This window comes from Rissa tridactyla, chromosome 11, assembly GCF_028500815.1.
Source record: "Rissa tridactyla isolate bRisTri1 chromosome 11, bRisTri1.patW.cur.20221130, whole genome shotgun sequence".
Classification (NCBI taxonomy): domain Eukaryota; kingdom Metazoa; phylum Chordata; class Aves; order Charadriiformes; family Laridae; genus Rissa; species Rissa tridactyla.
In genome coordinates this window covers 15,452,849-15,479,571 of record NC_071476.1, presented here as the reverse complement: position 1 = coordinate 15,479,571, position 26,723 = coordinate 15,452,849, and the positions used below count along the sequence as shown (strand labels likewise).

The 26,723-nt window shown below is 35.2% G+C and overlaps 1 protein-coding gene across 1 annotated transcript in view; it reads right to left on the bottom strand.

Moving 5' to 3' along the window:
• The window catches only part of TENM2 (teneurin transmembrane protein 2), a 1,855,021-nt gene that overhangs the window by 1,248,945 nt on the left and 579,353 nt on the right, over window positions 1-26,723 (bottom strand). The window contains exon 9 of the mRNA XM_054217271.1: window positions 4,778-4,923. The gene's annotated coding sequence lies outside the window, so the exon portion shown is untranslated. The remainder of the gene's footprint in view (window positions 1-4,777; window positions 4,924-26,723) is intronic.

The window sequence follows — 26,723 nt, the reverse complement described above, 5'->3', positions numbered from 1 at the left end:
ATCTACGAAGTTTAGACTATCAGAAAGCTAAGCATGTGAGGCCTTCGTGGCCTCACAAGGTAAGTAGCGTCTCCATATGGAAAACCAGAAAGCTGTTAAGGACAGGTGCCTATGGAGAGCCAACATAAGATCTGGTCCCTCGTGCAGCTATTACACTCTCAAGGACATATGATCTGCCAACCCGAGGAGCCATAGGCTTACACTGCGCACAGAATATATTAAGCCATGCTTAATCATATCATCCTCTCTTTAAACAGGAGCTAACTGACAATTGTTCAAATACACTCTTATTTATCTAGGATTGGAATTTTCTTCCCTACCTAGTATTCCTTCATCCATTTTGTATTCATCTTGAAGACTTTTCTGCCTACAAACAAAAAGATATTTGCATTGGAATGGATAAGGTTATTGACATCCCCAAGGTTAGAAGTTTGTATCGGAGAACTGGAAAACCATTTTGTCCTCATGCATGCAGCCAATACTATCTTGCTCTGAGCTTTTTTTTAAAAAAAAGCTACAAGGAAAAAAAAAAACGTATCTGCCTATGTTCTCTATTTCACAACTAGATCATATTATTATACATGTTAGGAATTAGCTACCACCTCATTCAGAAATACAGGAAATATGAACACTGGGGCCACCTAATAATTCCTTTCTTAGCTCATATAACTTCAAGTAAGTGTTATGGCTAATTTTGTTTCTTGTCTAAAACTATATCAAGAAAAGGGATGATAATCCTTTATACAAATCCTTTATATTAAAGATAATCTAAATCTGTGTTGCTCGGAAAGACTACCACCAACACTATCTTAGCATGACATAAATGGGGACAGGAGTACTCCAGGGTCATTTTCCACTTTTTTTTTGTCCAACAGAAGCTAGTGCAATCATATCTGTGTTGAGCCATTATGAGATACACAGCTTTTGCGGTTTTTTTAAAATTTTTTACTTTTGTTGGCAGACATGTTGGTGAGATTATGACTGTAAATTAGATTACGTTCATGGAAAGCAAGAGGGAATTTGTGCTGAATAAATTTGAGAAAGTTTCTAGAGTTTGTTTTTTAATTAAAACAATGTTCTATTTCAAAGACATAAGCTTGCTGTTAGTTACCTAGGTGTGAACTTAAGAGTAATTGCACTGGCATTACTTTAATGACTCTACATTTATAACCAACAAACTGAGAGTAAAATTTGTAAGTCATCCTTTTTTCTGCCATGGTATGTCAGATGGACAGAAACAAATAAGTACTAAGTCTCAATGGTCAAGAATTTCTGATCTACCAGAATTAAGTATGCTTTTCCATGAAGCACTACATGAATGCAGAATTCATTTAAAGAGATGAAGAAAAATATTAGACCTAACATTAAGGGACCAAAGGTTATTTGTGGAAAGCTTCTAAATCCATTTCTGGGAATGGAAGATCAACAGAGACCCAGACTTGAGGTGTCTCTTAAGTAATAACAGAATTTAAAAGACCAATAACAACCGAAACCCTACATATTGTCACAGGAATAAAAGCTTTCCCAAACTGTGAAGGAAAAATACAATTTTGTTAGCCCTTCTGGTTTTCTGAAGTGCAGATCCACAACTGCATTGGCTATACATTAAGAGAGCATCAGCACAGCGGGAGAAACAACTGGGAATCAGAATACCCAGATTCTAATAACATTTCAGTATGAGACATGAATTTAATGTGGCACACTAAAACATTCCCATGTAGTGAATTTTTAGAAAACAGGCTTAAAACAGTATTTAATACTGATTATGAGAATGAACTCCAAGTAGAGCTATACTAAGGAATGAAGATTTTTTAAACTACTCTTTTTTTTTTTTTTTTTTAATTTTGAAGTCTCTTGAAAGTAAATGCAGTTAGAGCTCAAAACTTCCACAGCATCACGAAACAGTAATCTGAAGGTACAGAAGCCAGCCATATATCACCTATCTGACAAATGCTTTTTCATAGGACAAATTACTAAGATATAGAAGTTAGCAGAGCAACGGCAAGATCTTCAGATTTCTCTAGACTGCACTCCCCCCACAGACAGTCAGACGATACAGTGGCCACGCTAATAAAGAACAGTACATATATAGTTTTAAATCATTCTGATCCTTTGGAACTTAAGCATCACAAGGAAGAACAAAGAGACATCTTCCCTTTTCTTAAGGTGTTCCTGACTTAATAAGATTTAACCCTAAGAAAAATTTTTCTTTTTGCCTCTTGAAAACACACAACTGGTTGAAAATAACTTAATTGGCTTAAATATAACAAAGCCCCTGCAGAAATTTAAGGGTGACTGACAAACAGAAGCTGTTGTAACTGGCCCAGTGAAATAATCAAGTCAGTAACTCCAACAAGGCATACAGTAATATGAAACAGTAGTATTGTAAAGATGAACTAACACAATTTTCTGCAAAACTTCAACCATCATATTTAGCAAATGTATTGTAATTTACATTCAATGTTCAAGTTGCAGCCATGCTCAGCCAGGTCAACATACAGTTTTGCATATAATCTGAAAACATACATAATAATCTGTGACCCAAAGAGATAAGTCAACTTTAGCTTATTTTACATTCTAGCTTCCAGGAGTGAAAGTCCTAACGTACTGTTTTTAGGCAAGCAAACTGAAAATCACCATGCAAATACAGTAAGTCCTGTACCATGTTATTGTAAAAATTCTTGTAGAGAGGGGGCAATCAGTACAATACAATAATTTGAAGCTGAGAACTTTTAATCATACCATCTGCGTTGTGGAACTAACTAGCAAAAGGGTGTTGCTATTAGTGTCTCTAACAGTAATTGTTATTTTAATTGGCTGAAATAAACTCTGTTGCACCCAGGCCAGTCATAAAGCTATGCTGGTGTAGAGCTTCCTTCCCTTCAGAAAGGAGAAGTGAAATGAAAAACTTGCCCTTTGAATAAAAAAGAAGGTAAAGTAAAAAAGAAGATAAAACTGAATTGCTACTTTTTTTTCGTTATGGTTGAACATGGGGTAAAAACGAAAAAAAACCAAAAAACTAAAATGAAGTCCAGTATCATAAATTTTCCTGGGTACTAAAGCTTTCTGGTACTGCACGCTATTTTCATCACGCATCTGGCATGAAAATTCATGCAGAAAGGATGCTCTTGTAAAGATTCCATCTCCTAGCCCTTCTGACAAGAATCCCATGTAAGTGACAATTATCATGAATAATTTGGGTGATTTAATATTTATTAGAAAAAGAGGATATTAAAAATAATTTTAGAAACTTACGTTTTCAAAAATATTATTTTAACGATCACACTACACTGCAAATTCATTGGATTTGTGATGTCATATAAAAACAAACAAAAATGCTTCTTGATATCTTAACATGTGGAGTGTCAAAAATATGTGTATAATGCACTTTGTACTTTCACTTCTAATCATTCAAGATCATTAATTTGACCATTTTTCTTTCTGAATGCTAACTGAAAACTATTTTGTCAAGTCTTATGTACATGAAAACGATCTTGCTTTCACTTTTATTTATTCTGCAAGGCGCTTCACATGAACTGAGTCTTCATTTGCAACAGCAAATTTTTTAGCATACACTTAAGGCCGAACCAATATACAGATTCCCAAAACGTCCAGAGGTAGAATCAAGGTGTCTAAACAGTTCAACTTAGAAACACTTACTTAAGTGTGTATTTGCACCTGAATCAAACAATACAGAAGTGTTCATCAGTTAATAAAGCAATCAGTCCTTGGTACTTACCTCACTTCTCTACTTAGAACATATCCACAGAATAGCTGTGCCCCTGTCTCCTTTAAGAAGCTAGAAGCAGCAGCCATACCCACTGCTAACCTGTAGGATATGCTATTAAAAAAAATAATAATCTAATAGCTTTGGCCTAATAGTTTTACTTAGAAAAACATCTGGGGATAGTGGTAGGAGTCATCCTTACGGTCACAGCAAGCCCATGACAGCGTTTTGCTGAGAGTGTGCAGGCCTTCAGTGCAATTCTATCCTTCAGAAGGTACTCGGATCCCTACCTCATACCTCCCCAAAAGCATCCTAATCCCCGGGTGCTAAGCTTTTGTGAGGGAATGTTTTACTACCCTCTTGAAACTGGATCACCAGTCGAATTTAAGGTTCCCTACTGATCAGAAGAACACAAACCTACAAAATGAGTGAATTTAGACTTTGTAACAACTGATGTCCTTCTGATAGGATTCTTGAAGCATGGACTGAAACCTATTTTCTCCCCATTTGAAGTGTACAGTGTTCTAACGAAGGAAAGCTTTAAGACAGTGTTCAGCATTTCTGATTAGGTATTCTAAGAAGCTCTCCCCACTCAGCAGGGTTGCTGCTGTGTATTTCATCCAAGGATGATTAACTCTCCCTAGAGATTTCTACAGTGCCTTAGGTTGTTATACACACGGAGTTCTTTCAGTCTTCCAGCTTTTAAGTACTCTACCTAGCTAAAGTCCAATTAGTTGGGCCCTTTATAAGCAGTAGGCATCTTGTCACATTGCAATTGCCTCGATGTTGAAAACAGTAGGCACACATTAATTCTAGGTATGAGCAAATATACCAAAAGGAAAAAACATACAAAATATTTTTGTCTCAAAAATATTTTTGAGAGGCAAAACTTAAGTGCTCTTCCTGCTCCTGTATATAAAAAGCTATTGTTTATGCTAACTTCTACATTTAACTTTGTCCTGGTCTTCTCTTTCTTCGGGAAATTATTATAATAAAATACATGAAGGATTATGGTTAACACTGAAAGAAAACTTGCGCTGACCGACTTACCTGTCGAGAGTAAAAGCTTTTGCTGCAGGGGATTGTAGCTGTCTGAGTCTCCTGCAGACTGAACCCCCCTGAAGGACTTCAGGACTTACTGCTGTTTCATTTGATATCTTCACCTCCCGACGCTTAATAACAGTGTTTTAAGGGATCTGTAAATAAAAGAAAGTTGCTTTTTTTTAAAAAAAAAAAAAAAGGAAAAAAATGAACTAACTTCAGTAATGTCACCTTGTTGCTGATTTTGCTTGTCATCTTTTAAGGTATAGAAAAGACAAACTGTGCTTAAGCAACTAATAAACTGGAAAACCTAGATTTCATTCTATGTTGAAACATAGGTCTTGTCATCAATGAAATGAAAGTAATATCTTACATTCTAAAGGAATGAACTTTGAGATAACTATGGCTGAATATCTTAGAAGTTATATAACGTTTTCACAGTAGTTGTACTCTAGCTTTCTAAAACAATAGCAGTTACTATTTAAAACTTCAAGTTTTGCCAGATATTAGCAACAGTAGTGCCCCCAACTTATCTTTATGTCTTTTGTTTAATGGACTTTAATGGACACATATTTTGGCTCCATGCTTCCATAAAAAAACATAAAACAAAAATCCAAGAACAAATGAGTTTGGATGTATTGGAAAGACAAGACGTACTATTTTTCTGATGATGAGTAAAAGGGCACAAACTTTGTATTGCCCAGACAGTGGAGCGTCTCAGTACTCGTCTGGGTTTGTTTAGCTCTGGTAGCAATTCTTTAGCAATTATGCCTTAAATTAGTTTTAGTTAGTTTTAATTTATAGTGATTTGGCATATATATGGAATAAAAGAGCTATCATTCTAGCAAAAGTGTTCTATGGAAGAGTACGTAGGCAGGATGAACAGAAGCCCCAAGATACAAGCACAAATCACAAGGATCAGTCAATGTTCAGTTTGGGAGTACAACCTCATTTTATTCCAGTGAAACCAGTTTTAGAGAAAACAAAGTAAACAAAAAGACTGAACAATGGAATGGAAAGAAGTACAGAAGTAGATCACATTTTATAAAAACAAGACAAAATTCAACTAAAACTGAGCAGGAGGAAGAAAATACCAACACCACAGGGCTCCCACAAGAAAGGAGAAAGAAACCTCACTAGCATCGCAGTCCTCCTGACAAAGGCCTCAGGACACTGACAGCTTTTTGTAACCCTTTCTGTCAACCCTAGTACCCAGGGAGACATTAGAAGCATGAAAATTACACAAAAGAACAGCAGTAGGTACCAGAAGGTTTTTCTGTATAACCATTTTTTTTTCTGCATAACCATTGTTGAAGTTTTCCTGTGTTTATATGGACTATGAATACACACTATTGTAAACAGACTAAAAATTTGGACTACTGGGCTGTTAAAAATTCATTTAGCCTAACTAAATTCTGTCTTTACATGTAAGGTGTGGCCCCATTTATGCCCATAACAAGAGGTTGAGTGTGATGACCCATCAATTCCAATGCTAAGTCTGATGACTCGGAAGGAATGCTTTTCACATCTTTTTGTGATCTGTGCGATCTTTTATTCTAAGCATTTACCTAATGGCATCTCAGGCATTGCTTATAATTATATTAAACAGAAATGATGGCTAATTGTCTTACACATGCCATTAACTCTACTGGGGTCACTGAAGATCTTCCTGTAAGTATAACAAACTGGTCACTAAGGTTTTGACTACAAATACCCAACAAGGGCGTTTTCGGCCACTATTTGATTAATAATTATGGAACACATCCCGTTTTGGAACTACAACATATAACAATTTGCAGTTGTTTTCAGAGCGATGGAACTGGTTATCTTCAGGTCACTGAATGCCTTTGGTAAAAATTCTATCACAGCAGATACAAATGGCGATGCCTACAGGTTTCTCTCTCAGTGCTTTCCACTACAAAGAAACCTTTTCATTAGCTTATAGTAACAAGTCAGTCTTAATCACGCAACTAAGGTTGTTTTTATGCGTAAATGCTTTCCTAGGATCAGGTATCCAAATGCTCACTATGAATCACAGAAACTAAAGTTTAAGTAATTAGCTATGCAGACCTAAAGTGTACTAAAACCTACCCATGATATGCTTCACTTACACCACACATAATATATAGTTATTATGTATAAGCGGAATCAGACATCTAATATATTTCACACAGCACAGAGTCTTTTTGTTCAAATGGATTTACAAAAAAAAAAAAAAAGGAGAAAACCGGAAGAATTATGAAAACTAAAAGAAAAAATAATGCAAATGGGAATTATGAGAATAAAAGTTTGTACAGATAAAAATTTAGTATGATGTATAAATAACAAAGATTATTGTTTTTAATAATGATAAAAGCAAAGATTTTCAGAGAATAATACCAATGAGACCACTTCCAAAAATAAATAAAATAACAACTACTTAAAAGCTTTGATGTTATCTTGAGGGAAAAAAAAACAAACCACCATGCAGACAAAAAAGGGGAAGTCGCTTCCCCTTGCGCATATACTTTAACTCTATCCTTCATTTTTTTCCCCCTCTAAAAGAAGTCTTGAGCGACTGCTTTATATATTTTAGCTTTTAGATATGTTTAATTACCTAGTTTTTAAGACAGTGTTCAGAGAAGCCAGCAGGCACACTTGCCAGTTTTCCTCAAATACTGGAGAATACTCTGAGCTCAGATCCCATAGCATGATAAACCTTTTCTATGTGGAGTTCCACTCATTTTACCAGAATGTGCAGACCAAAGTAAATTGTCAAATCAATGCTTAAGAAATTCAGCTCCCTGAAAAGTCATCTGTCTGATTTTTGTTATTTACTAACAACACCCCCCAAAAAAAACCCTGTCAAAGCTTACCCTAACATAGCAGTCTGAACAACTGATTTTCAGAAAATAGCTCTTCAGACAGAAAAAAAAAAAAAAAGAATTTAAGTTATCCTGGTCCTCCTTGAGGATGTTCATTTTTTAACCAGTGCTAATGCACCCTTTTTCATCTGGAGCAGCTTCTTTAGCATATAGTCACTGGTGCCATGTGGAAACATTAGGACCAGACTTGGCTGATTAATAACTGTGTAGAAAAGCTAAATTTTTTATGATAGACCACATAAATCACTCTACTACGAGATGTCAGCTCGTCAGCCTGTAGCCTTTGTATAGTTCTTCTTAGGTGTTTTCTGCCTTTTTCTCTCTCTGGAAGGACTCAGATGATACTTACACTAAATAATACATAAATAACAGAAAAGCAAACTTAATTCGATGCCATCACATTTTGTAAAGCCGAGAGTGACAGGAAAGAAAAACAGGAATTGTGGGAGGGAGACACCATCACTTCACCAGGTGCATACTAGTTATCAGAGACCTGCAGCATTATAAAAAACACTCATGCATATTGCCTGTTGGCATTTCAAAACTCAAAAAAAGCCCTTACAGTCATGTTACGTCAATAAATAAATCAGAAATACAATTTGGAAAATTTTACTTCAAAAAACATTTTCTTCAGCACAAAACTTTTACGTAAAATGTTTTATGTTATTAGTGAAAGAGGAATTTTTTTCTCTTAATAATATTTTCCTATGTGCATAAACAAATTACTTGAGAATATTTAAGTTGAAAGAAAAAATTCAACAAAACTTTTAACGTAAAAACCTGACACCTATAAACTTCTACTTTGCCTTATGCTTATCTTAATTTTGTCTCTATCTGGAAAAGTACTGAAGCATGTGCTTAAATCATACTGAAGTATATGCCTGCACACTTCCTGAATGAACCTGTAAATCCCTGTGAACTGATACTAATTGGACAGATCTGAAGATTCAGAAAAATAAATAGGGCTTTCTGCAGTCAGTACACCCCCTCACATACTCTATTAACCTGAACTTATGAAACACTAACATGAACTAAATTCTACCAGAATTACCCTACAAATTCTACTCCTTTCCCTTTTATAAACAAAATCTAGTTGGTTGTTTCGTGGGTTTTTTTTCTTCATTTAAGCAAGAATCATACTAATATCTGCATGTAAAATGTTAGTTTCCCAGAATCTATATTAAATTAAATATTGACTTACCAAACACTGTGTCATACATTATTTACTGTACTCAATCTGTGGGATTTATTAAAAAATTGATAAGAACAGCCACTGGTAAAATCCCTACAGGTGAGCTCCCTAGCCAAGCCAATTATGAAATAAGCAAACCTACAGTTACTACAATAAAATGACAGTATTCGATTTTAGCAGTTGGTGATATTTTAAAAGGACGCTTTGAGACACTTACTTGAAATGAATAAGCTGCACAGTTTCATAAAAAAATTTAAGATTGCTTTTATTCTGTTATTTGCAAGACCTTTCTGTTCCCCTCTGCCCTTTTCTAAAAGCTGATTTCTCATTTTATTAGAATGGGGTTTTTTCCACGTATTTCAATAGTTCTCTTTCTACCCCTTACACTCTCTATTTTAAAAAAACTTTAATATATCTGAAAAGTGCTAGTCAGAGTGGTACAGACCAAGGTGCAATTAACTGTGAAAATGCTTTTAAATGGAAAGACAAGTTTTAGAAGAAAAAGGAGATTTCTAGCTACTTATTTCAGTGTTGTTTGAAAAATTCTATTTGGTCTAATGGTTAGGACTGTATACTCAGTGCAGGAATTAGCTTTTCATACAATTTATTATGTACGCAATTCTATGGATACAGACTTCAGGCCTGTGTAAGTTTCAAGGCAGTATTTAGTGGCTTAGATGTTTTCAGATAGAAATTCTAATTTAAGTGCATTACATCTCACACACACAATGTCCTTGATTCAGATTTCCCATTAAACCCTAAGTAGTGTACATTAAAGGTATGATCAAGTCATTCCAGTCCTGTGAATAAAAAAAAAAACAAAAACACACTCAAACTCAAATGCCCCATCAGCAGGGGAATAAGAGGTACAGCATGATTCCAGCAAGCATACTTGTTTTGGTTTTTTTTTTTTAGTTAATAGATATTTTAAAAATTTATGGGTAAAATGTTATTGTGTTACGTAGTACACCTCCCCTTCCCCACAACCTTCCTTTCTTTGTTGTGCTGTAAACCTGTGGTTGCCTTCAAACAGAGATGCACTTCAGCTCATTTTGATCCCTGGAATAGGCCAATAACTTTTGAATACAAGAACTTGTAAGTCACACAGAAAAAAAAAATTACAGCCACAAGGGTTAATTGGTCACATCCTTGCTTTTGAAGACTACAGCTAGATTTAAGAAAGAAAATTAAAGTTCATGAAACTTAACTACTAAGAAGGTTGTTAGCAGAGAAAGCTTATAAGACCTTTAACCCAAACAAACCCGATGCTTGTAATTTACACATGCATGCACTGAGACATCCTAGGGGAAAACCACCTTAATTCATTTCATTATTTGAGCGCTCCTCAAATGTCAGCCTCTAACTCTACCACCAATAATTTCTGATGGGAAGAAAGGGACTTTCATTCTCAAGAGGGTTCTTGTTAGAGCAAAGATCCGTAGTGAAATCACCAGTCTAGATGTGGTAGCATTTCATTAGAAAAAAGCATATGTCCAAGAGCTTGGGGGTGGCGGGGTGGGGTGGGAGCATGAACATGACACAGAGTTCATCATTCAGTGAAAAGGTCCCCTTCCTGAGCTGCTGCTTCACTCTTGGAATGAGTTTGATCTAAAAAAAAAATCTGTTTGCTCTGGCATAAAAACTTTGCTTAAGCTTTGCAGAGATCTAGATGAAAGCAAACAGCATGAGAAGCTAAGTTCATGATTTTTCATTATGTTTGGATACACTATTAATAAAGATTTCTCTACAGAAAATCCTTAGCAACATCGTATCTATCGATACCAGCACTCAAACGTTAATGCTATCAACAATAAAACAGTGATCATAATCTTTACACCTGCATATAAAGAGCTTATGGGCTTTTATTTGATAATGAGTTACAGAGGTGGTGTGGAACTGCAAAAAAAAAAAAAAAATCTCCACGAGACAGGGTAAGAATTAACATACCTATAATCATAACCTGGGGGGAGGTGGTGGTTCTTTTTTTAATCAGAGCGTGTGGGAAGGAAAGAAACTGGAGCCTCACATACAAGTACAAACCCTACTTAAATATTAATTCTGAGTCTTGATCTGAAGTGGACAAGATCAAAGATATGAATTTTAATAACTGCTCTGTTAATTTTAGACTATTTTGCTAAATTCAGTATTATTTACCATGCTAACATCTTACAACAGGGAGCTGAGGACCAGAGCTAGGCTTTATTCTTGTACCAACACAAAATCTACATTTCAATTTTTTTTAAGCCTGAGAAAAGGAAAACTCAAAACAATCCTTTCAAAATTTGACCATATCAGTTTAACCCTTGCGCTTTTATTATTACTCCACAGGAGTTAAGCTCTTTAGAAGTAATACAGAGATTTCATAAGATAAAGCATAATATTTGCTAACCATGAAGAAATTATTTAATGTAATACTGAAGCGTAACAAAAGGATGGGCATAAACATGAATCTTGTTAACAGGAACTGGGAACGTTTGGAAGCATTCTAGATTCAATGCACTAGAGAAAAAACAAGGCTGAATCCTCTTCCTGTTTTGTTTTGGGTTTTTCGGTTTTTGTTTGTTTGTTTGTTTTGGTTTTTTGTTTGTTTTGTTGTTGTTTTTTTTTTGCTTTGGAAAGCACTCTTTCCCAAGGAATTTCTCTTCCAAACATTTCAGAAGGCCAAAGAAGGTATTCAATGTCTTTCTGTTCTTTGGGAGAGATCTGCAGGCAGGGGAACATACATGCTGATCTCCTGGTGACATGTTGTCTCCTTTATACTAATCTGTTTGAAATGCCATCTTTAGAGATTGGGAAGCTTCCAAATTAAATGTAAGGAAGTTTCATATTAAGAATTATTAAGACATGAACTAAATCTTATAGAAATAAAATGCTACATGGCAATTAGCAAAATAATTGGGTTCTATAACCCTTGCAGATAAATTATTAGCTTTAAAATTCTCTAAAATACATGTATAAACAGCAGTTGCTTCTTATGTTATGAAAAGGACATCCCATACACACATTTTAAAATATACATCTGAGTCTAGTAGTATATTGCATTTAAAGCTGTGAGGCTCAAATTTCAATTTTTTTAAAGGCTTTGTAAACATCTAAAACCTTTTAAATGTAATTTCTTTAAATTAAAATAAATGAAAGAACAAGTCACAGACAGTAAATGAAAACACAGTCATTTAGCTGTCATTACATTACTAACATATTATATTTATTTGAATACTGTCCCACATGTTTGCTATAGATGGGTGCTTTGAGACAAGATCACAGTGAATTCTTACATCATTCAGAATTATCAAAGTATCCCAAAGTCCCTGCCCTGAGCAGGGAGCTACGTAAGAAAGCATGTTGAGTAAGTAGGAAGGGCTTGATTCCTTCTATAAATATTTTGGTGACAGTATTCCTGTAAATCCTATCATCTGCCTTTAGCTCACACTAAGCGCTACTTGGTATTTTTTCCTCCCTTTTAGGTCACAGCATGAAACCAGGTTTTGCAGAAAGGGTCTTGCAAACACTAAGCAGGCTACACTTTCGTTTAAGAATGACTGCTCTCTCCCCTTGCAGTTCAAGTACTCGCCTAATGTGAGACAGACAAGGCTGGGTTTTGTTTCCATCCTCATGTCAGAGAATTTTAAACCTCAAATTCTTCCCACCACAGTCACCCTAATCACAAAGTTATAGGAATCTGAAAGATTTTCAAGTGTGCCTAAGAGGATATATGACGAGCAGTGCCATTCAGAGCATAGTAGTAACAGCAGTTATTAAAAAAATGTACTACTATATTTTACTGCATAGTGGTAAAGAAATCCTTCATTTTGGGCTTGTACCAATACCATTAATATCTCACCATTCAGATTCAAAATTGCCTTGTCCATATTTTAAATCAAGTCTAAAAGAAAAGCCACTGAAATACACCAACAGTTCTGGTTTTGATAATGAGATGTTTTGATACACAATGTGTCAAAATTTCTTGTAAATATTTTTCCTATCAATAGGAGATATTCATCTCGCATGTATATTGATCGATGGACAGTTGATTAGAAGGATGAGACTGAAAACAATTCACTACTACTTAATTTCATTCATTAAGCACGACCTTATTGAAGGCAAATATATTGTAACTTGAAATAGTAGCAATTAGAATCCATTAGCGCCTGAACGACCTGCCTTAGCATTATATAGCCCAGAACAAGTTTGTCCTTGCAAAATTAAAATCTTACCTCTCAGAATTCTTCATTTGGCAGTTGCTGTTTCTTATAATTACGGATACATTGATCAGTCCAATCAATTTCAGAGACCATTCTCACAGAACGCACAAACCACCGTCATGCAATACTAACTTTAACAGTTAAGAATAAAGACACACAGTGCTGTATCGCCATTAGTGTTACGTTTACTAATAAGATATATCAAAAAAAGAGCTTTAAATGTTTCTTTCAAGTAATAATTTCAGTTAGGTAATAGTTCCGTTAATCCAGAAGTTAATGTTTTCACAATCAACAACATAAATAAAGGAAAAATATTTTCTTGCTTCTTTCAGATTTCATTCAGTTTGTGAAAGAATCCCATAAAATAGCTACATCATTACATTAAAAAAAATATTCACTGTTTTATAGGGAATCAAAATCTGCATCATATCCATATTACTCCCATGACAGGGAGGGGGGGTCTGGGAATCACTCATGCCATTAACAACATACCTCCGTTCTTTGCCGTTCTTTGGAACTAATTTATACTGCTTTAAGTATTGTAAGAAATACTTATGTGCAGGCTGACTCCTCAGAAAAAAAATACTATGAAAAAAGAACAGGAGAAGGCAATACTGGATTAGAATTACCAGGTCTGATATACTTAAAAGATATTTGAATGTGTTTGTAGCTATCCACACAAGTATGTAAAACTGACCCTATATAAAAGATAACAATGTCTCTTTGTCTTTATAGTAAAAAAAAAAAAAAAAAAAAAAAAAAACACACACCAGAAAAAAAAACAGGTAGGAGTAGCTGCAAGAATAATACAAATCAAAATTTCACAACGTAATCCTTATATTAACTACATTAAGTACTGAAGAATGTATCATAGCAATTTGAACTGTCTCTCTTTAGAAACTAAGGGTACAAGAAATATAAGAGTCTGTCTCTGTGGCCGGGCCACCAAAAGCAGAAAAAAGGAATGAAATGTTTCTTAGCTGAGTACATAACAAGTTTGTTTCATTTGCTCTCTTCAACTTCTCTGGTTTTTTTGTGGTTTTTTTTTTTTCCTCCTGCTTGAATATAGGTATATTACTTTTCTAGGTGACACGCTGTTAGCTTTCAGAAGAACTGGTACACTGACAAAAATGAAAATAATAATTTCTACCTTGAAGTTACGTAATTACAGAACGGCAACCATTTTTCAACACCAATGTAATTCAAAGCCAAACTGAAGATTTATTCCATATTGCAAACCTCTTTGGCCCGTTTCAAAAATGTACCTTGAGTTGATTAAGGACAGCTCAGTTTTGTGTTTTTCATTTTGTCAAACTAAACCAAAAAACATACTTCTCTCCAAATTATGTATTTCATATTGAAACATATTTTATTTTCAGGCATCTATCTTCTCAGTTCTTTTAAGTTCGTTTTATTTTAATTCTTGAATATGAAATTATCTTTTCAAAGTGAGAGCTCAAAATGCTTAATCTTGAAAATCGGAGAACAAAATGCTTCAAGATTTTCCAAAGAAAACAGTTTTAGATAATGAAGGAAATTCCACAAAGATCTGAACATTAAATTCCATCTGGCACTTCACTGACTAGTTGCCAAATCTGGCTGAAACCCTTCTGAACTCCACAGAACACTGTATTACCTGTACTTTCAAACTGCCTTACCAATACATCAACTGGCACGTTGACAGTGTATTCCCTGCTGTTAGACGGAGTCAACCGTGGGTTCTGCTTTGACTGACGTGAAACTAAGTATTACATTATAATTAGGGCCTAGTTCCTTCTGCAATATAGCCACTTTAATAGCTATATTATCTTTCAGATCATCTGTTAGAAATGTCTTCTTTAATCTTTAATATACCACACACAATTTAATTTTGGCCCATGTTGTAGCGTGCCACCATTGGGAAAAAAGCTGTGGCTCATTTTCACTGGCCCCTTCCTGATAAGTAGTTACTTTTGGTGGTGTCTGTACTGTGCAAAATACCTTCTGAACATAAAGAATGTCCTGAAGGACTTCTATTGCAAGCACAAAAATGTAATTAGCAGATATGGAGGGAAAGGAAATAATAGATAAAGAAATCATTTTTTTTCCTTCTTCAACCTAGACCAATCAAGTCTAGAACGTATTAAAAAAATCACAACTGACAAATTTAAACCTCATCTTGTTCATCTAAAGCTTTTTTTTTTCCTAGTACATGTTGTGTGGACGTTGGAGCGATTGAAACTTACCCTCCAGATGCAACCAAACAGCCAGACAATGCTTCAAAGATAACCATTACAGACACTCATTTTACCTATTGCTGAAATAAAACCAACAGCCCAGAACACCTCACCCCATTTTCTACATTTTCAGTGAGAATGGCTTGCAGATGGCTCAAGCATCAGTCAGAGAAAGATCAATCTTCAAATACCTTTTAAAAAAATTTTCTTCTAGCTCAGTGCATATCCTGCTTTTTCTTCCATCTAGACATTTCAAGAAACTCTTACGACACACATGAAATATTTGTTCTTTTAGTTTGATTCCTTCTTAGTTTGGAGAAAGGAGAATTAGAGAGACCCACAGGTATTTAGAGTAGATTGAGACTGATATTCCCATTGTGAAAATTTTCATTACATGTATAATAAAATGAGAGCAAGAGAGAGGACGCAGGAAGGAGGGAGAAATTACGTTCTTAACAGCATGGACTTTGTAACTTTCTAGTTTGAATACGGTCTGTAGTGCTGTATTTCTGAGATGTACAGAGCAAAGCTGCTGCAGCAGCTGGACATGGGTTTTAGCTTACGCCTGACTGGCAGATCCCAGTCTCCCATGAGCCTCTGTGTGAGGTTGTTACTAACTGATTGCGTATTCACTTTCATGCCTTAAATCTCAGAAACCCAGGTGTGTTGTAGATTAGCACAACTTACAAGCAGTGTATGGAAATTTATTATGATAATTGTTGCTTTTATTTTTTATTTCCCTGAACTCAAAGATAATTAATGCCAGTATGTGTCCTGGTGTCTGACTCCCTTAATTGGCCCTATGGTGCCTTGCGTGTTTGAAAATCCACTCACTTAAAGGCTTTTTTTCCTTCTCCTCCTCTTTTTTTTTTTTTTTTCCTTTAGACTTGTTTTCCTGGAGCTGTTCATTAGTGCCTAAAATATTTGATTACATTTAATTGTAATGTCTTCAATTCTGTGCACCTGCTGCAATTTATGTAGTGGGGAAAAATAAGACCTACAGAAGCTAAAAAGCGAGATGAGAAATTGAATGTTAAAAAGAATTCCCCTGCAAAGGGTAATTGGGGTTAAATATGGAAGCAAACTAAACATATTTTCAGTTAGATTTTCCTAGCTGCTATGATCGCACCAAAAGGATTTATAGCATAATGGTTCATTTTTAATGTTTCTAGAACATTTCCACGTTCAAAGATTTTATCTCCACTTTAACGTTCCTCGTCCTTTTAAACTGTATCTCTAGCATGAGAAAGTCCACGTGGTGTTGGTCCTGCCTAGCCAGCAGTACTGAGACCTACTCCCACTTGATGATTCACTGCGGCAAATCTTTCCAGCTCTTGCCAGCTTTCTTTTAGTAAAATATGTACATTTTACTACCATGTTTTTTTCTTGCAAGTCCTGAAATAGTTAAAAAGTTTCCTGGCTGACACTTCAGGTTTTTTTAAACAACAGCTTACAGCATTTGTCTAGTAGTCAATAATACCAATACAAATTAGTATCACTGAATATTCAAATTCCCATGACATCAGTAGAGAAGGAATAAGGCATAGAGTAAAAGAGAAAAATCTTGTGCATTCTTAAGAGGGAAATTACGTCAGAACATACTTTTGTTAAGCTGTATCACATCTTTTCATTTATCTCTAAGGGGTAATATAAACCTGTAGAACAGCTTCGAAGCCAGATTTTTTTCAGAAGAAAACTAATTAATTAGTTTTAACATACTCAATGTTAGCATTACACAACAAATTCCTGTTTCAGCACTGCAGAGAAGTAAAGGAGAGCAAAAGTATCACCTGCTGATGGCTGTGATAGTTTACAGAATACAGCCCACTGTTGTGACTCATTAAGTACTCTTTGCCAAGGAAATTCCACAATTCATGTGCAGCAGCATCCCAATGCTTTTCTTTATTTCTCTCTACTGTAAATATTACCTGGGGCATTTTACAGAACAGTTACTGATCCATACAAATCAAGGATCAGCAATCAAATTATCCTTGACATCTCTTGCCAAGTATGGAATATACTGAAAAATACAAACACTGACATCTCTGCTTTTTAAACTAACATTATTAATAATAGTTATAAGCTGTAATAAACTGTCATGGCTCCTAAGAACATTACCACACAATGAACATTTTATGTTAATATCTACATTTCACTCTGTTGTGGAAACCACAGAGCTGTCAGCAAATGCTACAAATTAATCCTACATACAACCAGTGACAAGATGTAGCAGTGTATGCGATATGATGATGAGATGTGATGACAGAGATATCCACTCTTCTCTACTCATTCCCAGCTAGCCTTTAAACAACTGTTACAGCAAACATATGGCATATTTTTATTCCAATTCAAGAACTGTCGCTGACATCAGCAACAGAATACTGCTCTACAACTGAAGGCATGGGAGGAGTGTAAGCTGGATGGTATTTTATTCTCTAGTTTCACAACAGATTTCCTCTCAAGAGACTTGCTTTATGTTTCCCTCTCCTAATGTGCAAAATGGAAATAAATTACGTTCTTTGCCAGTTTTTAATCACAGCATATTTGGTACCCCCTGAAGACACTGCTCTTGAATCTCGTTATAACCAGACTCTGAACCAGTTGTACCCTAAATTACAGGGCTTCTAACATGGGAATATCAATTCAATGTTTTAATTTTGTTTTTACAAATAAATCTGATTAATTATCTCAAAAAAAATAGCAGGATGTATTTATTTAATTAAGATCACTCTCACTATTTCTATTTTGGAATCTTGTCGTTGTTTGACAGTTACAGGCCAAATGTGGCCAGTGCTTTATTCCACAGTTGTTACACTATGGCATGCAACCGTGATAGGTTTAGTACACAAACAGAACCTTAAAGCAACATGGCTGAAGTACGTGCACAACCAACATGCAACTCTTAATATTGCAAGCAATCCTTTTTAATTTTATACTTTAATATAAATGGATAACTCAAAAAAATTTGGGTTTTGGTATTCAGATTTCAGATATAGTATTTAAATAATTAAAAGAATGCAAAACCTGTCTATGAAAGGATACTGGTTAAAAAAGGCAAGTAAAACTAAAACATTCCTTCCAGTTGACTGGGAAGGGAGAAAAAAAAAAACAAACCGAAAAAAAAGCCAACCCCCCCAAAAAAACCAACAACAAACCCCCCAAAAACCAAAACATGCATTTCCTCCCTGTGATAGTCAAGCACATGAGAGCTAACAATGTCCACTTTACCAGTGTTTCAGAAGAGATCAGCAGTTGACAGCTTAATGTTTTCGCAGTGTAAACACCAGGCTCTGAAACAGCTCTTCTAGGCACTTCCTTCTGCATTGTCTCATAGATCTAATAGGTCTTTAGATGTTTCACTTTAGGGAAGGTCATGCATGCACCTATGTTGTATATGATGACCACGTTCAGTGTAAGTACAGAACACAATCTCTACCTAAGATTTTGCACTTAAGCCTTCTCTCTCAGCTACTGAGAAAGTTTGAGGTTTATTAGGTTTAGTACCTTTGTGCTGTTTGGCTTGGAACTATTCCAGAGTCATCCTTTTTTCTCTCCTACCTGCAGAAACACACATGTACCAGGATAACAGATAGCATAGATGGCATTCTGTACACTTATTCCCAGGCTGCATTTTCTGCACATCTGTCATGAGCACATGAATATAAAACAAAATAAAACTCTGTAAAAGCAAATTGGACAATAAGAGTTTAAAGCTGAAGCATAAAAAACTTAAAGGCTTCTTAGAGAGGCAAGAAGCAAACTGACAGTTTAGAGCATGTACAGTGTATAGCTGTGTGGGGAGCATACCGTGTGGCAAAGCTGAATCCTCTATGTGCAGCTGTCATATACTGAGTAAATTTACACACAAAAGATCCGTTAGGTACTTACACACCACATGGAAGATAGTAACCCAAAGGAAAATACAAGTTTACACAACAAATGTTAGTAACAAAGGTTTAAAGATATATGCATTGTTGCGGCAAGCTAAAATTTTGAAGTTTTGCTTTTCAAATTCTTCTATTAAGCTCATCATGATGGCATCTCCTGCACTTATCTTTCTACGGGACTGCTGCTCCATGATGTCCTCATCAACAGCTGAAATATTCCACCCTATTTAGCTCATGGGCCCACGAAGAACTCACTATATGATAAATACTTAAAAAACCCCATTCTTGTATGTGGCCAAGAAAAGAATCATAAATTACACTCTCTGACTGCGGCTTCAGCTTTTTCTGCTCTAAGTTCCAGGAATGGTTCTTTTCTCTCATTTTTAAACTACTTATGAAAGATATCACTTTGGCAGAATCTATAAACTCTTTGGAAAAATCAGCAATTTATTGATTTTTAGACTTAGATATGCTAGTGCAATTTTAGGATAATCAAACTTAAAAAAGGTAAAGTGATTACAAAGATGCTGTAATCTTGAATATTTGAATGAAAAGAGCATATATGTTTTTTTAAACTGTAATATTGCTCTAGCATGTAAACCAGTGTTCAGGGATTAACGAGGCTTTTGTTAGAACTTGAGTTTTGAAAAAAATATTCTTAATAACATTTCAAAGTGAATAAAAGAACAGTAATCTTCCTTTGTGTGCATCATGAATATTTAGCGATGCAGAACAAAAGTCTTGCTTACATGTAAAAACCTGAAGGCTGTCAGACTCCTCCCCTTAAAAAACAGATTCAAGTACAAAAGTTTAGGGAGAAAGGAAGAAACGCAGCCCAAAAATAATCCATGAGTGATCAAATTATGAAATAACTATCTCTATGAAATTCTGCTCTTTCTAGGAAAGTCAGCCAGATCTTTCTGTTGTTTTATTTATCCCAAGTATTAAAATAATTAAAGAGGAAGATGCAGGAGGCATGGAGCAGTGAATGTCAAGGACACTTGATGCAATACCCTAATGATGAATGTTCCAGCATAGTCAAATAAACAGGTTTCTCTAGAGATTGTTTGAATGAAAATAACATAATTGCACAAACAGCATAAGCTAAGTGTGCATGTGCAGAAGAAAGAAAAGGCGAGAGACAGGCAGCAGTCATGCTTCTTGTAGTTGATGGCGTGTGGTGAATAATTGATCATTCCTTCCTTCCTTCTGATGAGTTCACTAATTCTCTCAGTGCCGCACTTCTACAAGTGTCACGATCACTATTAAACCAGCAGAGGAACCCAACAAGCCCTTGAGAATACCTACTGTCTGAGATGCCTTTTAAAGCACCAACTGAAAAATTAAATGCGAAAAGCAAGCAAATGATTCCGAAGTCGTCTTCACCTTTGCTGTAATGCTATACTCGATAGGCACTATTCACAGCCAAACACTGAATTTACGGTGCCTGCTATTTAATAACAAAGGGAAAGTAGATAGAGCCATTCAGTTTGTTGAGAAAAAAGGCACCAACTCCTTCTTTTATGTGCAGTCAATTAACAACACAATTTACAGGCTTTTAAACGATTTGTGAGTTAATTTGTGCTTTTGAAAACGATGGGCAAATAACAGCCAAAACTGTTCGCTATGATTTCATACTGAATAAATTTCCTGATGAGATAATGAATTAGGAACATTGCTCATTTCTAATCCTGAAGACAAAACTGCCCTGTGTTTTTAGTCTGTGGTTAAAGAGATGGCAGAAAATAGGATTTTTCTTTCATTTTAATGATCCACAGAAATAATTCAAAAGTAAATGCGTTTTCTTAAATTAAATAAGATACTCACTGCCTTATTTTTGAGACTGTTAAGGAATCCAAGAGTTCAGATGGACAAAGCTGGGGGTAACGCACCTGAGTCACCTAACAGAACTCCTGTATGAGTACAGGCAGATTTGCCTCAAAACATTTTGGTAAATAAAATACTACAAGTAACAACAGCATACACTATTTGTACAATATCAGCACTGACACAACTGGAGGCAAGAAAGCTATGTTACAAATAAAGTGGCAACGAAAAGCTCTATCTAGCACTGCTAGATAGGCACACCATTCTGCTAGATGCAATCCATGCACACAAAACTATGCTCTAAACTAAGGGGTTCTCACTAGCTGAATAGACAAATATGAAAGATATGGGGGAAAAAAATCCAAAATTGTCTCCATTTTGCAAACAAACTACAAAGACACAAATGTCCAACCCCTCTCTTCTCAGAAGCTAAGGCACAGACAAGAATTACAGAGAAAACTCCTTCCTGAAAGTAGCAATGCCAGAGGCTACAGGAATTTATCCTCAAATTCTACCTGGGAGCACACCACTGAGAACTTCCTTTTCTCCAGTTGAAACCTTTTCACCAAACTCATCTGAAATTTTTGATTCTTTCAAATAGCCATTTTTGGCAAGTTCGCTATTCATTGGAAACACACTCACCGACCATTTCACCATTGCTGCTTCAACAAATTCCACAAAAAGGCCCTATATTAAAGGACTTATGCTCCAATTATATGAAGAGACAAAATGAAATTAGATAAAACAGGAAAAGCAAAAGTAGAAGTGTGCTGACAAGCAGCAATACGGGGGACTATGTGTACAAAAATAAGCAAAGCTGTGCAGAACGATCACAGAAAAAAATTGCATAGCATGGGTAAAGTCAATGTACAGAAAGAAAACTATGCCAGGTTTTGAGTGAAAGCCCTACCAGTCTGTCAAAAAAGAGAACTATTGTCCTCTAATATAAACCATGAAAGGCTTACTTTGTCAGAACACAAACAGAATATAGTTATTTCTTTGCAGCTTCAGTGGTTTAGAAACACACGCATGATCAGTTACCAGCTAACGCATTCACACAGGTTACAGATAAGTACACCTAAAACCCAGCCTATCCTTTTTGAGAGACTTGGACATCTTCCTCTAAACACATTTTGGCAAGTATATTCCTATATTTCCAGTTGTACATTAAAGGCCGGGTGGCATGTGTCAAGGCTCTGTTGGAGATATATGGCCAATATACCTTCATCCTACTAACTGTAGGAATAGTTCATTCTTAACATGAGATTGCATGGAGGGAGTTACCCTAATGTTCTTTACATTTTACTAAAAATTCCAAGTCAGTTTAGAGTAACAATTTACACACTGATAATTTGCATAACAGCATATTGATTGAAAAGTAGATGCACAGAGATCATTTTAACTAGAAGTAATTGCTATGTTATCAAGCTTTCTTTGGTGTCGTTTGCCACAGCATTCTGAGCCACATTCTATCTTATGTTCAGCATTAGAAATGATGATGATTATTAATAATGTTGCCAAATGAAGGTTAACAAGAAAAAGTTTTTGTGTCTCTGGACATTTTTGGCATATAAAATTTTTTTTTATCCTGAACTCAGGGACAAAAAAAAAATAAATCAGAAAACACACACACACAACTGAGTGACTCCGAAGACTTCATTTTTGTTTCGAACTTGGTTACCTGTAATACTGCAGATTACCATCATATCCTACCAAGTCGTTTCAACATGAATAGAAGAATGTTTTAATTACAAATAGTCAAATGGGATATTCCTACATATTTCAAATGTTATTTCTGAAACAGAAAACTAATGAAACCTTAGCCTTTCCTACAAATACTCCTCATTTCCCTACATGCTCCACTGGTGGTAAATCTAGCTCCAAGCTATGGAGTCAAGTGACAGAAGTTCACAGAGAAGCAAATGTTGTAAATGAAAACTGTTGCTTCTTTGAGATATCGTTCCTCCTTTCTAAAGGAGGACATCAAATAAATCCATTATAGATGCGCTTAATGCTTTTAGCTGATGCTATTAGCTGACACTGCCACAAGAATTTAAGATGAAATAGGTACATTAACTCAAGGATACACAGGCAAGTTGAAACAGCACGCAGTCTGAACTAAACAGAGGAAGAAAAAAAAAAACACCAACAACCCAAAACTCTTATCATGGAAGTGCGAGCAATAGACGGACTTAGAAAATTTTTGCACAAGTAGATGCTTTTTAAGTGTGACATAATCTAAGGGCGTAACAAATAAGAAATCTTGGTTTTGTGGTGCTAATGCAGAGCGGATATAGGAGTACCCACAGAATGACAGTGTGCTTTTCTTTAAGCCTATTTCCCTAATCTTAGCAATTCAAAAGTGGAAGGGTATAAAGATTCCAAACAAACTATGACAGTTCATACACAATAAAGCACTTCCTTTGAAGTATTTTCCCTGCAATCATCACCTACCTAGCTATAAAATACTGGTTATGACACACTAAACTAAATGTCTAAACTGTCAAAATGCAGGAAACTTGCATATTTTTTTAAAGAACTTCCTTCCTTCCAAAAAAAAAAAAAATTTTCATTAGGAGAAAAGCCCCAAAAAAACCAACAAACAAAAAAACCCCAAGTGTATCCTTGCCCCAGGAGTGGAAAAGGGGACCAACTTTGCCAATCATGTTTTTTTAAAGAAGGCTGAGAACATCCTCAAATGCTTTAAATAAAAACAAACAAATAAAACCCAATAGCCTGGATAGTTATGTAGTAATAACATCTGGAGTTAAGGAAAAAAATTTAGTATATTTATTTTTAGAGAGTCACTGTTTGGAGAAAGATAGCAGGTAGCATATTTACGCAAGCTGTTTCACAATTGTGTATTTCATGATGACTCCTTCGCCTTCCCACACTATCCTGTAAAAGGAGGGTGCTCATTAGCTCTGCATATCCTCCAGTACGTTAACTTAAATACTGCTATGCACATTTACTGGGGAGTGCTCTCAAAGTCTGATAATTTCAAAAGCTTACTGTAAACAAAAGAACAAATGCAGAGTTTACAGTGCAATTTTAAGGCCCAGGCAGAAAATAAACTCCTGTTGGGCAAAGGAATTTCCTTCCTTTACCTCCCCTGCCCTGACTATTGAGAATAATACTAGACTAACAACTTCGTTAAGTTTTTTTCTAGGAATGTCCTGACAAGTCTCCATGTGTATTGTTATGTGTTTTCAGGCAACATTTTTAAACAAGAGTTAATCCTACTGATTACTCATAAGCTGGCCAAGCAGGCATTCTCTGGGTCAAGTGTTAAGTGTTACAAAAATTAGCCTGTAAAATAATTAATTGAAAATACAGGTACAGCCTCACTTTGATGGAATTTTGTTACTTTTTTAATAGTGGAAAATGTGTTGAGGGGCTGTACTGATAGTAATACGTTCCCCTACTCCATTTAATTGAGTTATCACACGATTGGGTTTTCTTTGTCTCTTTTTTCTCTCCTCCATTAAACCATCAGAACTGAGATTAAGAAAGATAAACCACAAAGTAAATAAGCTTCTAGTCTGTTTACAATAATGAAATAATACAGTTAAATGTTTAAAAATGCATAAGGGAGGAAATGAAAGAAAACCTGCAATTTATCTCTTTATATCTATATAATATCCCACAGGATATTCTTGCTCTTATTGCAGCTGAATTGCTATACTAATTTCTCCAACAGACATGTTATCCGGGATTTCTCCCCAAATTTCAGTTCTTTCTTATTTTCCCTTCCACTTCCTTGAAGGAGCAACCGTTGCTTTGTTGGACTAGATGTTGTTTCTTGCTCTTCACTGATTAATCTACAGTTCCTTGACTCAATAAAGGGTAAAGCCCACACTTAACTCCCAATATATATGGGAATTAATATATAGACAAAATATACGCTCCCTCAGCATAGGGCATCCAACAAAGCCACCTCCACGCACAAGCTACTTTTATATCGCTTTGTACTTCACCAAATAAATTTAAACATGTAAATATTACCAAGTAGATGTAATTTGTCACTGGTTTGTTTTTTTTTTTTTTTTTTTTTCAAAACTGTATACAACTATAACCATTGACTATGGCAGTCACTAAAGATTTAGGTAACTACAAATGCCATTATAGTAATTTTAAACCACACTTAAATTTTTCTAGATGTGGATTACTGACATCTCTATTATATATTCATTACTAAACATTATAGACTGCTTAGACTTCACACACCGTTATCTGTAAAAAGCTATCAGCTATGCTGTCACACCTGCTTCACTGCAAATTAGTACTCTTAAATCTTCCTACTCTAGAGCTTATAATTTAAAAAGGTCAATTACTTCCCTAAAGAGATTTCATCATTTGTTTTGTATTTTCAGAGAATTTCTAAGCCTTAGTGCTTGTTTTTCTATACACTTATCAGCAGCATTCAAGTTCTTCACTAATCAGTGGTATACACATCCTTCAGCTATAGAAATCAATATGAGGTATAATTTCCATAAGCTTCAAGTACAGGTTCACCGCTTCATTGTCCTTCATTTCAAGTCAATGGGATTTGTGGTACTATTTCACTTAGGTTCTACTGAAAATTCTACCCATGCTGTACAGGAGCCTTTGCTATTTGCTCTTTAAAATAGCATTTCTGTTTTCCATTTTTTTTCTGTCCTGCTCCACAAAAATCCACTCCAAACAGATCAATGCTATGTGACCACATGGAGATGGATCTATCAGCAGGATTTCCAGGACAACACGGAAGCTTAGGTTATCAAGCAACAAATGAACAGATGGTCCTGTCATTCCTTATTTCAGAAAAGGTGATTCCAGTGATAACATCTGCTAATAAGCCTTTCTTGAGTATCCTTTAGAAAGTCAGCAAGCGATGGTGTTAGAAATGAAAGATCAAATTGGGTCAGGCATGCTCTTCTCAAGGTGCACTGTAGCTTTCATAAAGGTAATAGCAAAATGGATTGAATGTTCACTCCACATCAGCTTCTTTTAAAGAACTAAAAGTATGTGAAGGATACAGAACATAAGATGTACGGATTGGAAGAGGTAGGGGGGGAGAAGCACTTGGGCTATGCAGATTACTAATCATCATGGAAATGTCCCAATGTTGATATTTATTTTTTTTGCATTGTCTCAGTGGTTTTTCTTTTAGTTTTTGGGGCAAGTTTAAAAGTTTAAAATACTTTTTCTACTGCTGGAATAACTGAAAGCCCTTAAATAAACAGAAATCTGAACTCCAGATTTCTCTGTAAATGTATTACACTATCAGGAATGGGATGCATTTTTCTTTTTATGCTATTTGACATCTATAAAGACAATAGTCTACAAACTATCACAAAAAGCCACTGAAATGAAAAAAAAAAAAAAGATATTCAAAAACAATTACCTTTCATTTAAAGTTTAGTCTATCAGTGATTGTTTAATAGATATTTCTTCTTTGAATATTATGATAGAATCAGATTTTTAAGGTATTAGGCAACCACCAGATGAGCAGCAAGTAAGATTTTCAAAACTCACAGCTATTAATTTCCATAAATTTCCATGGGCTTAGGCAACTATGTACTTTGAAAACTTAACAGAAAGTATTTTGGAGTAATTTTAAATATCTAGAGGTCTTTAAATATTTGTCCCACAGTACTTCACTATACATTATCTCTGGTGAAATAATATGAATTCACTAATTCAGTGGTGGTTTGTTTCTTTGTTTTTCTTTTTTTCATTATTCAAAGGAGACAAAAGGCTAGCTATAATATTCTTGATTTATTCT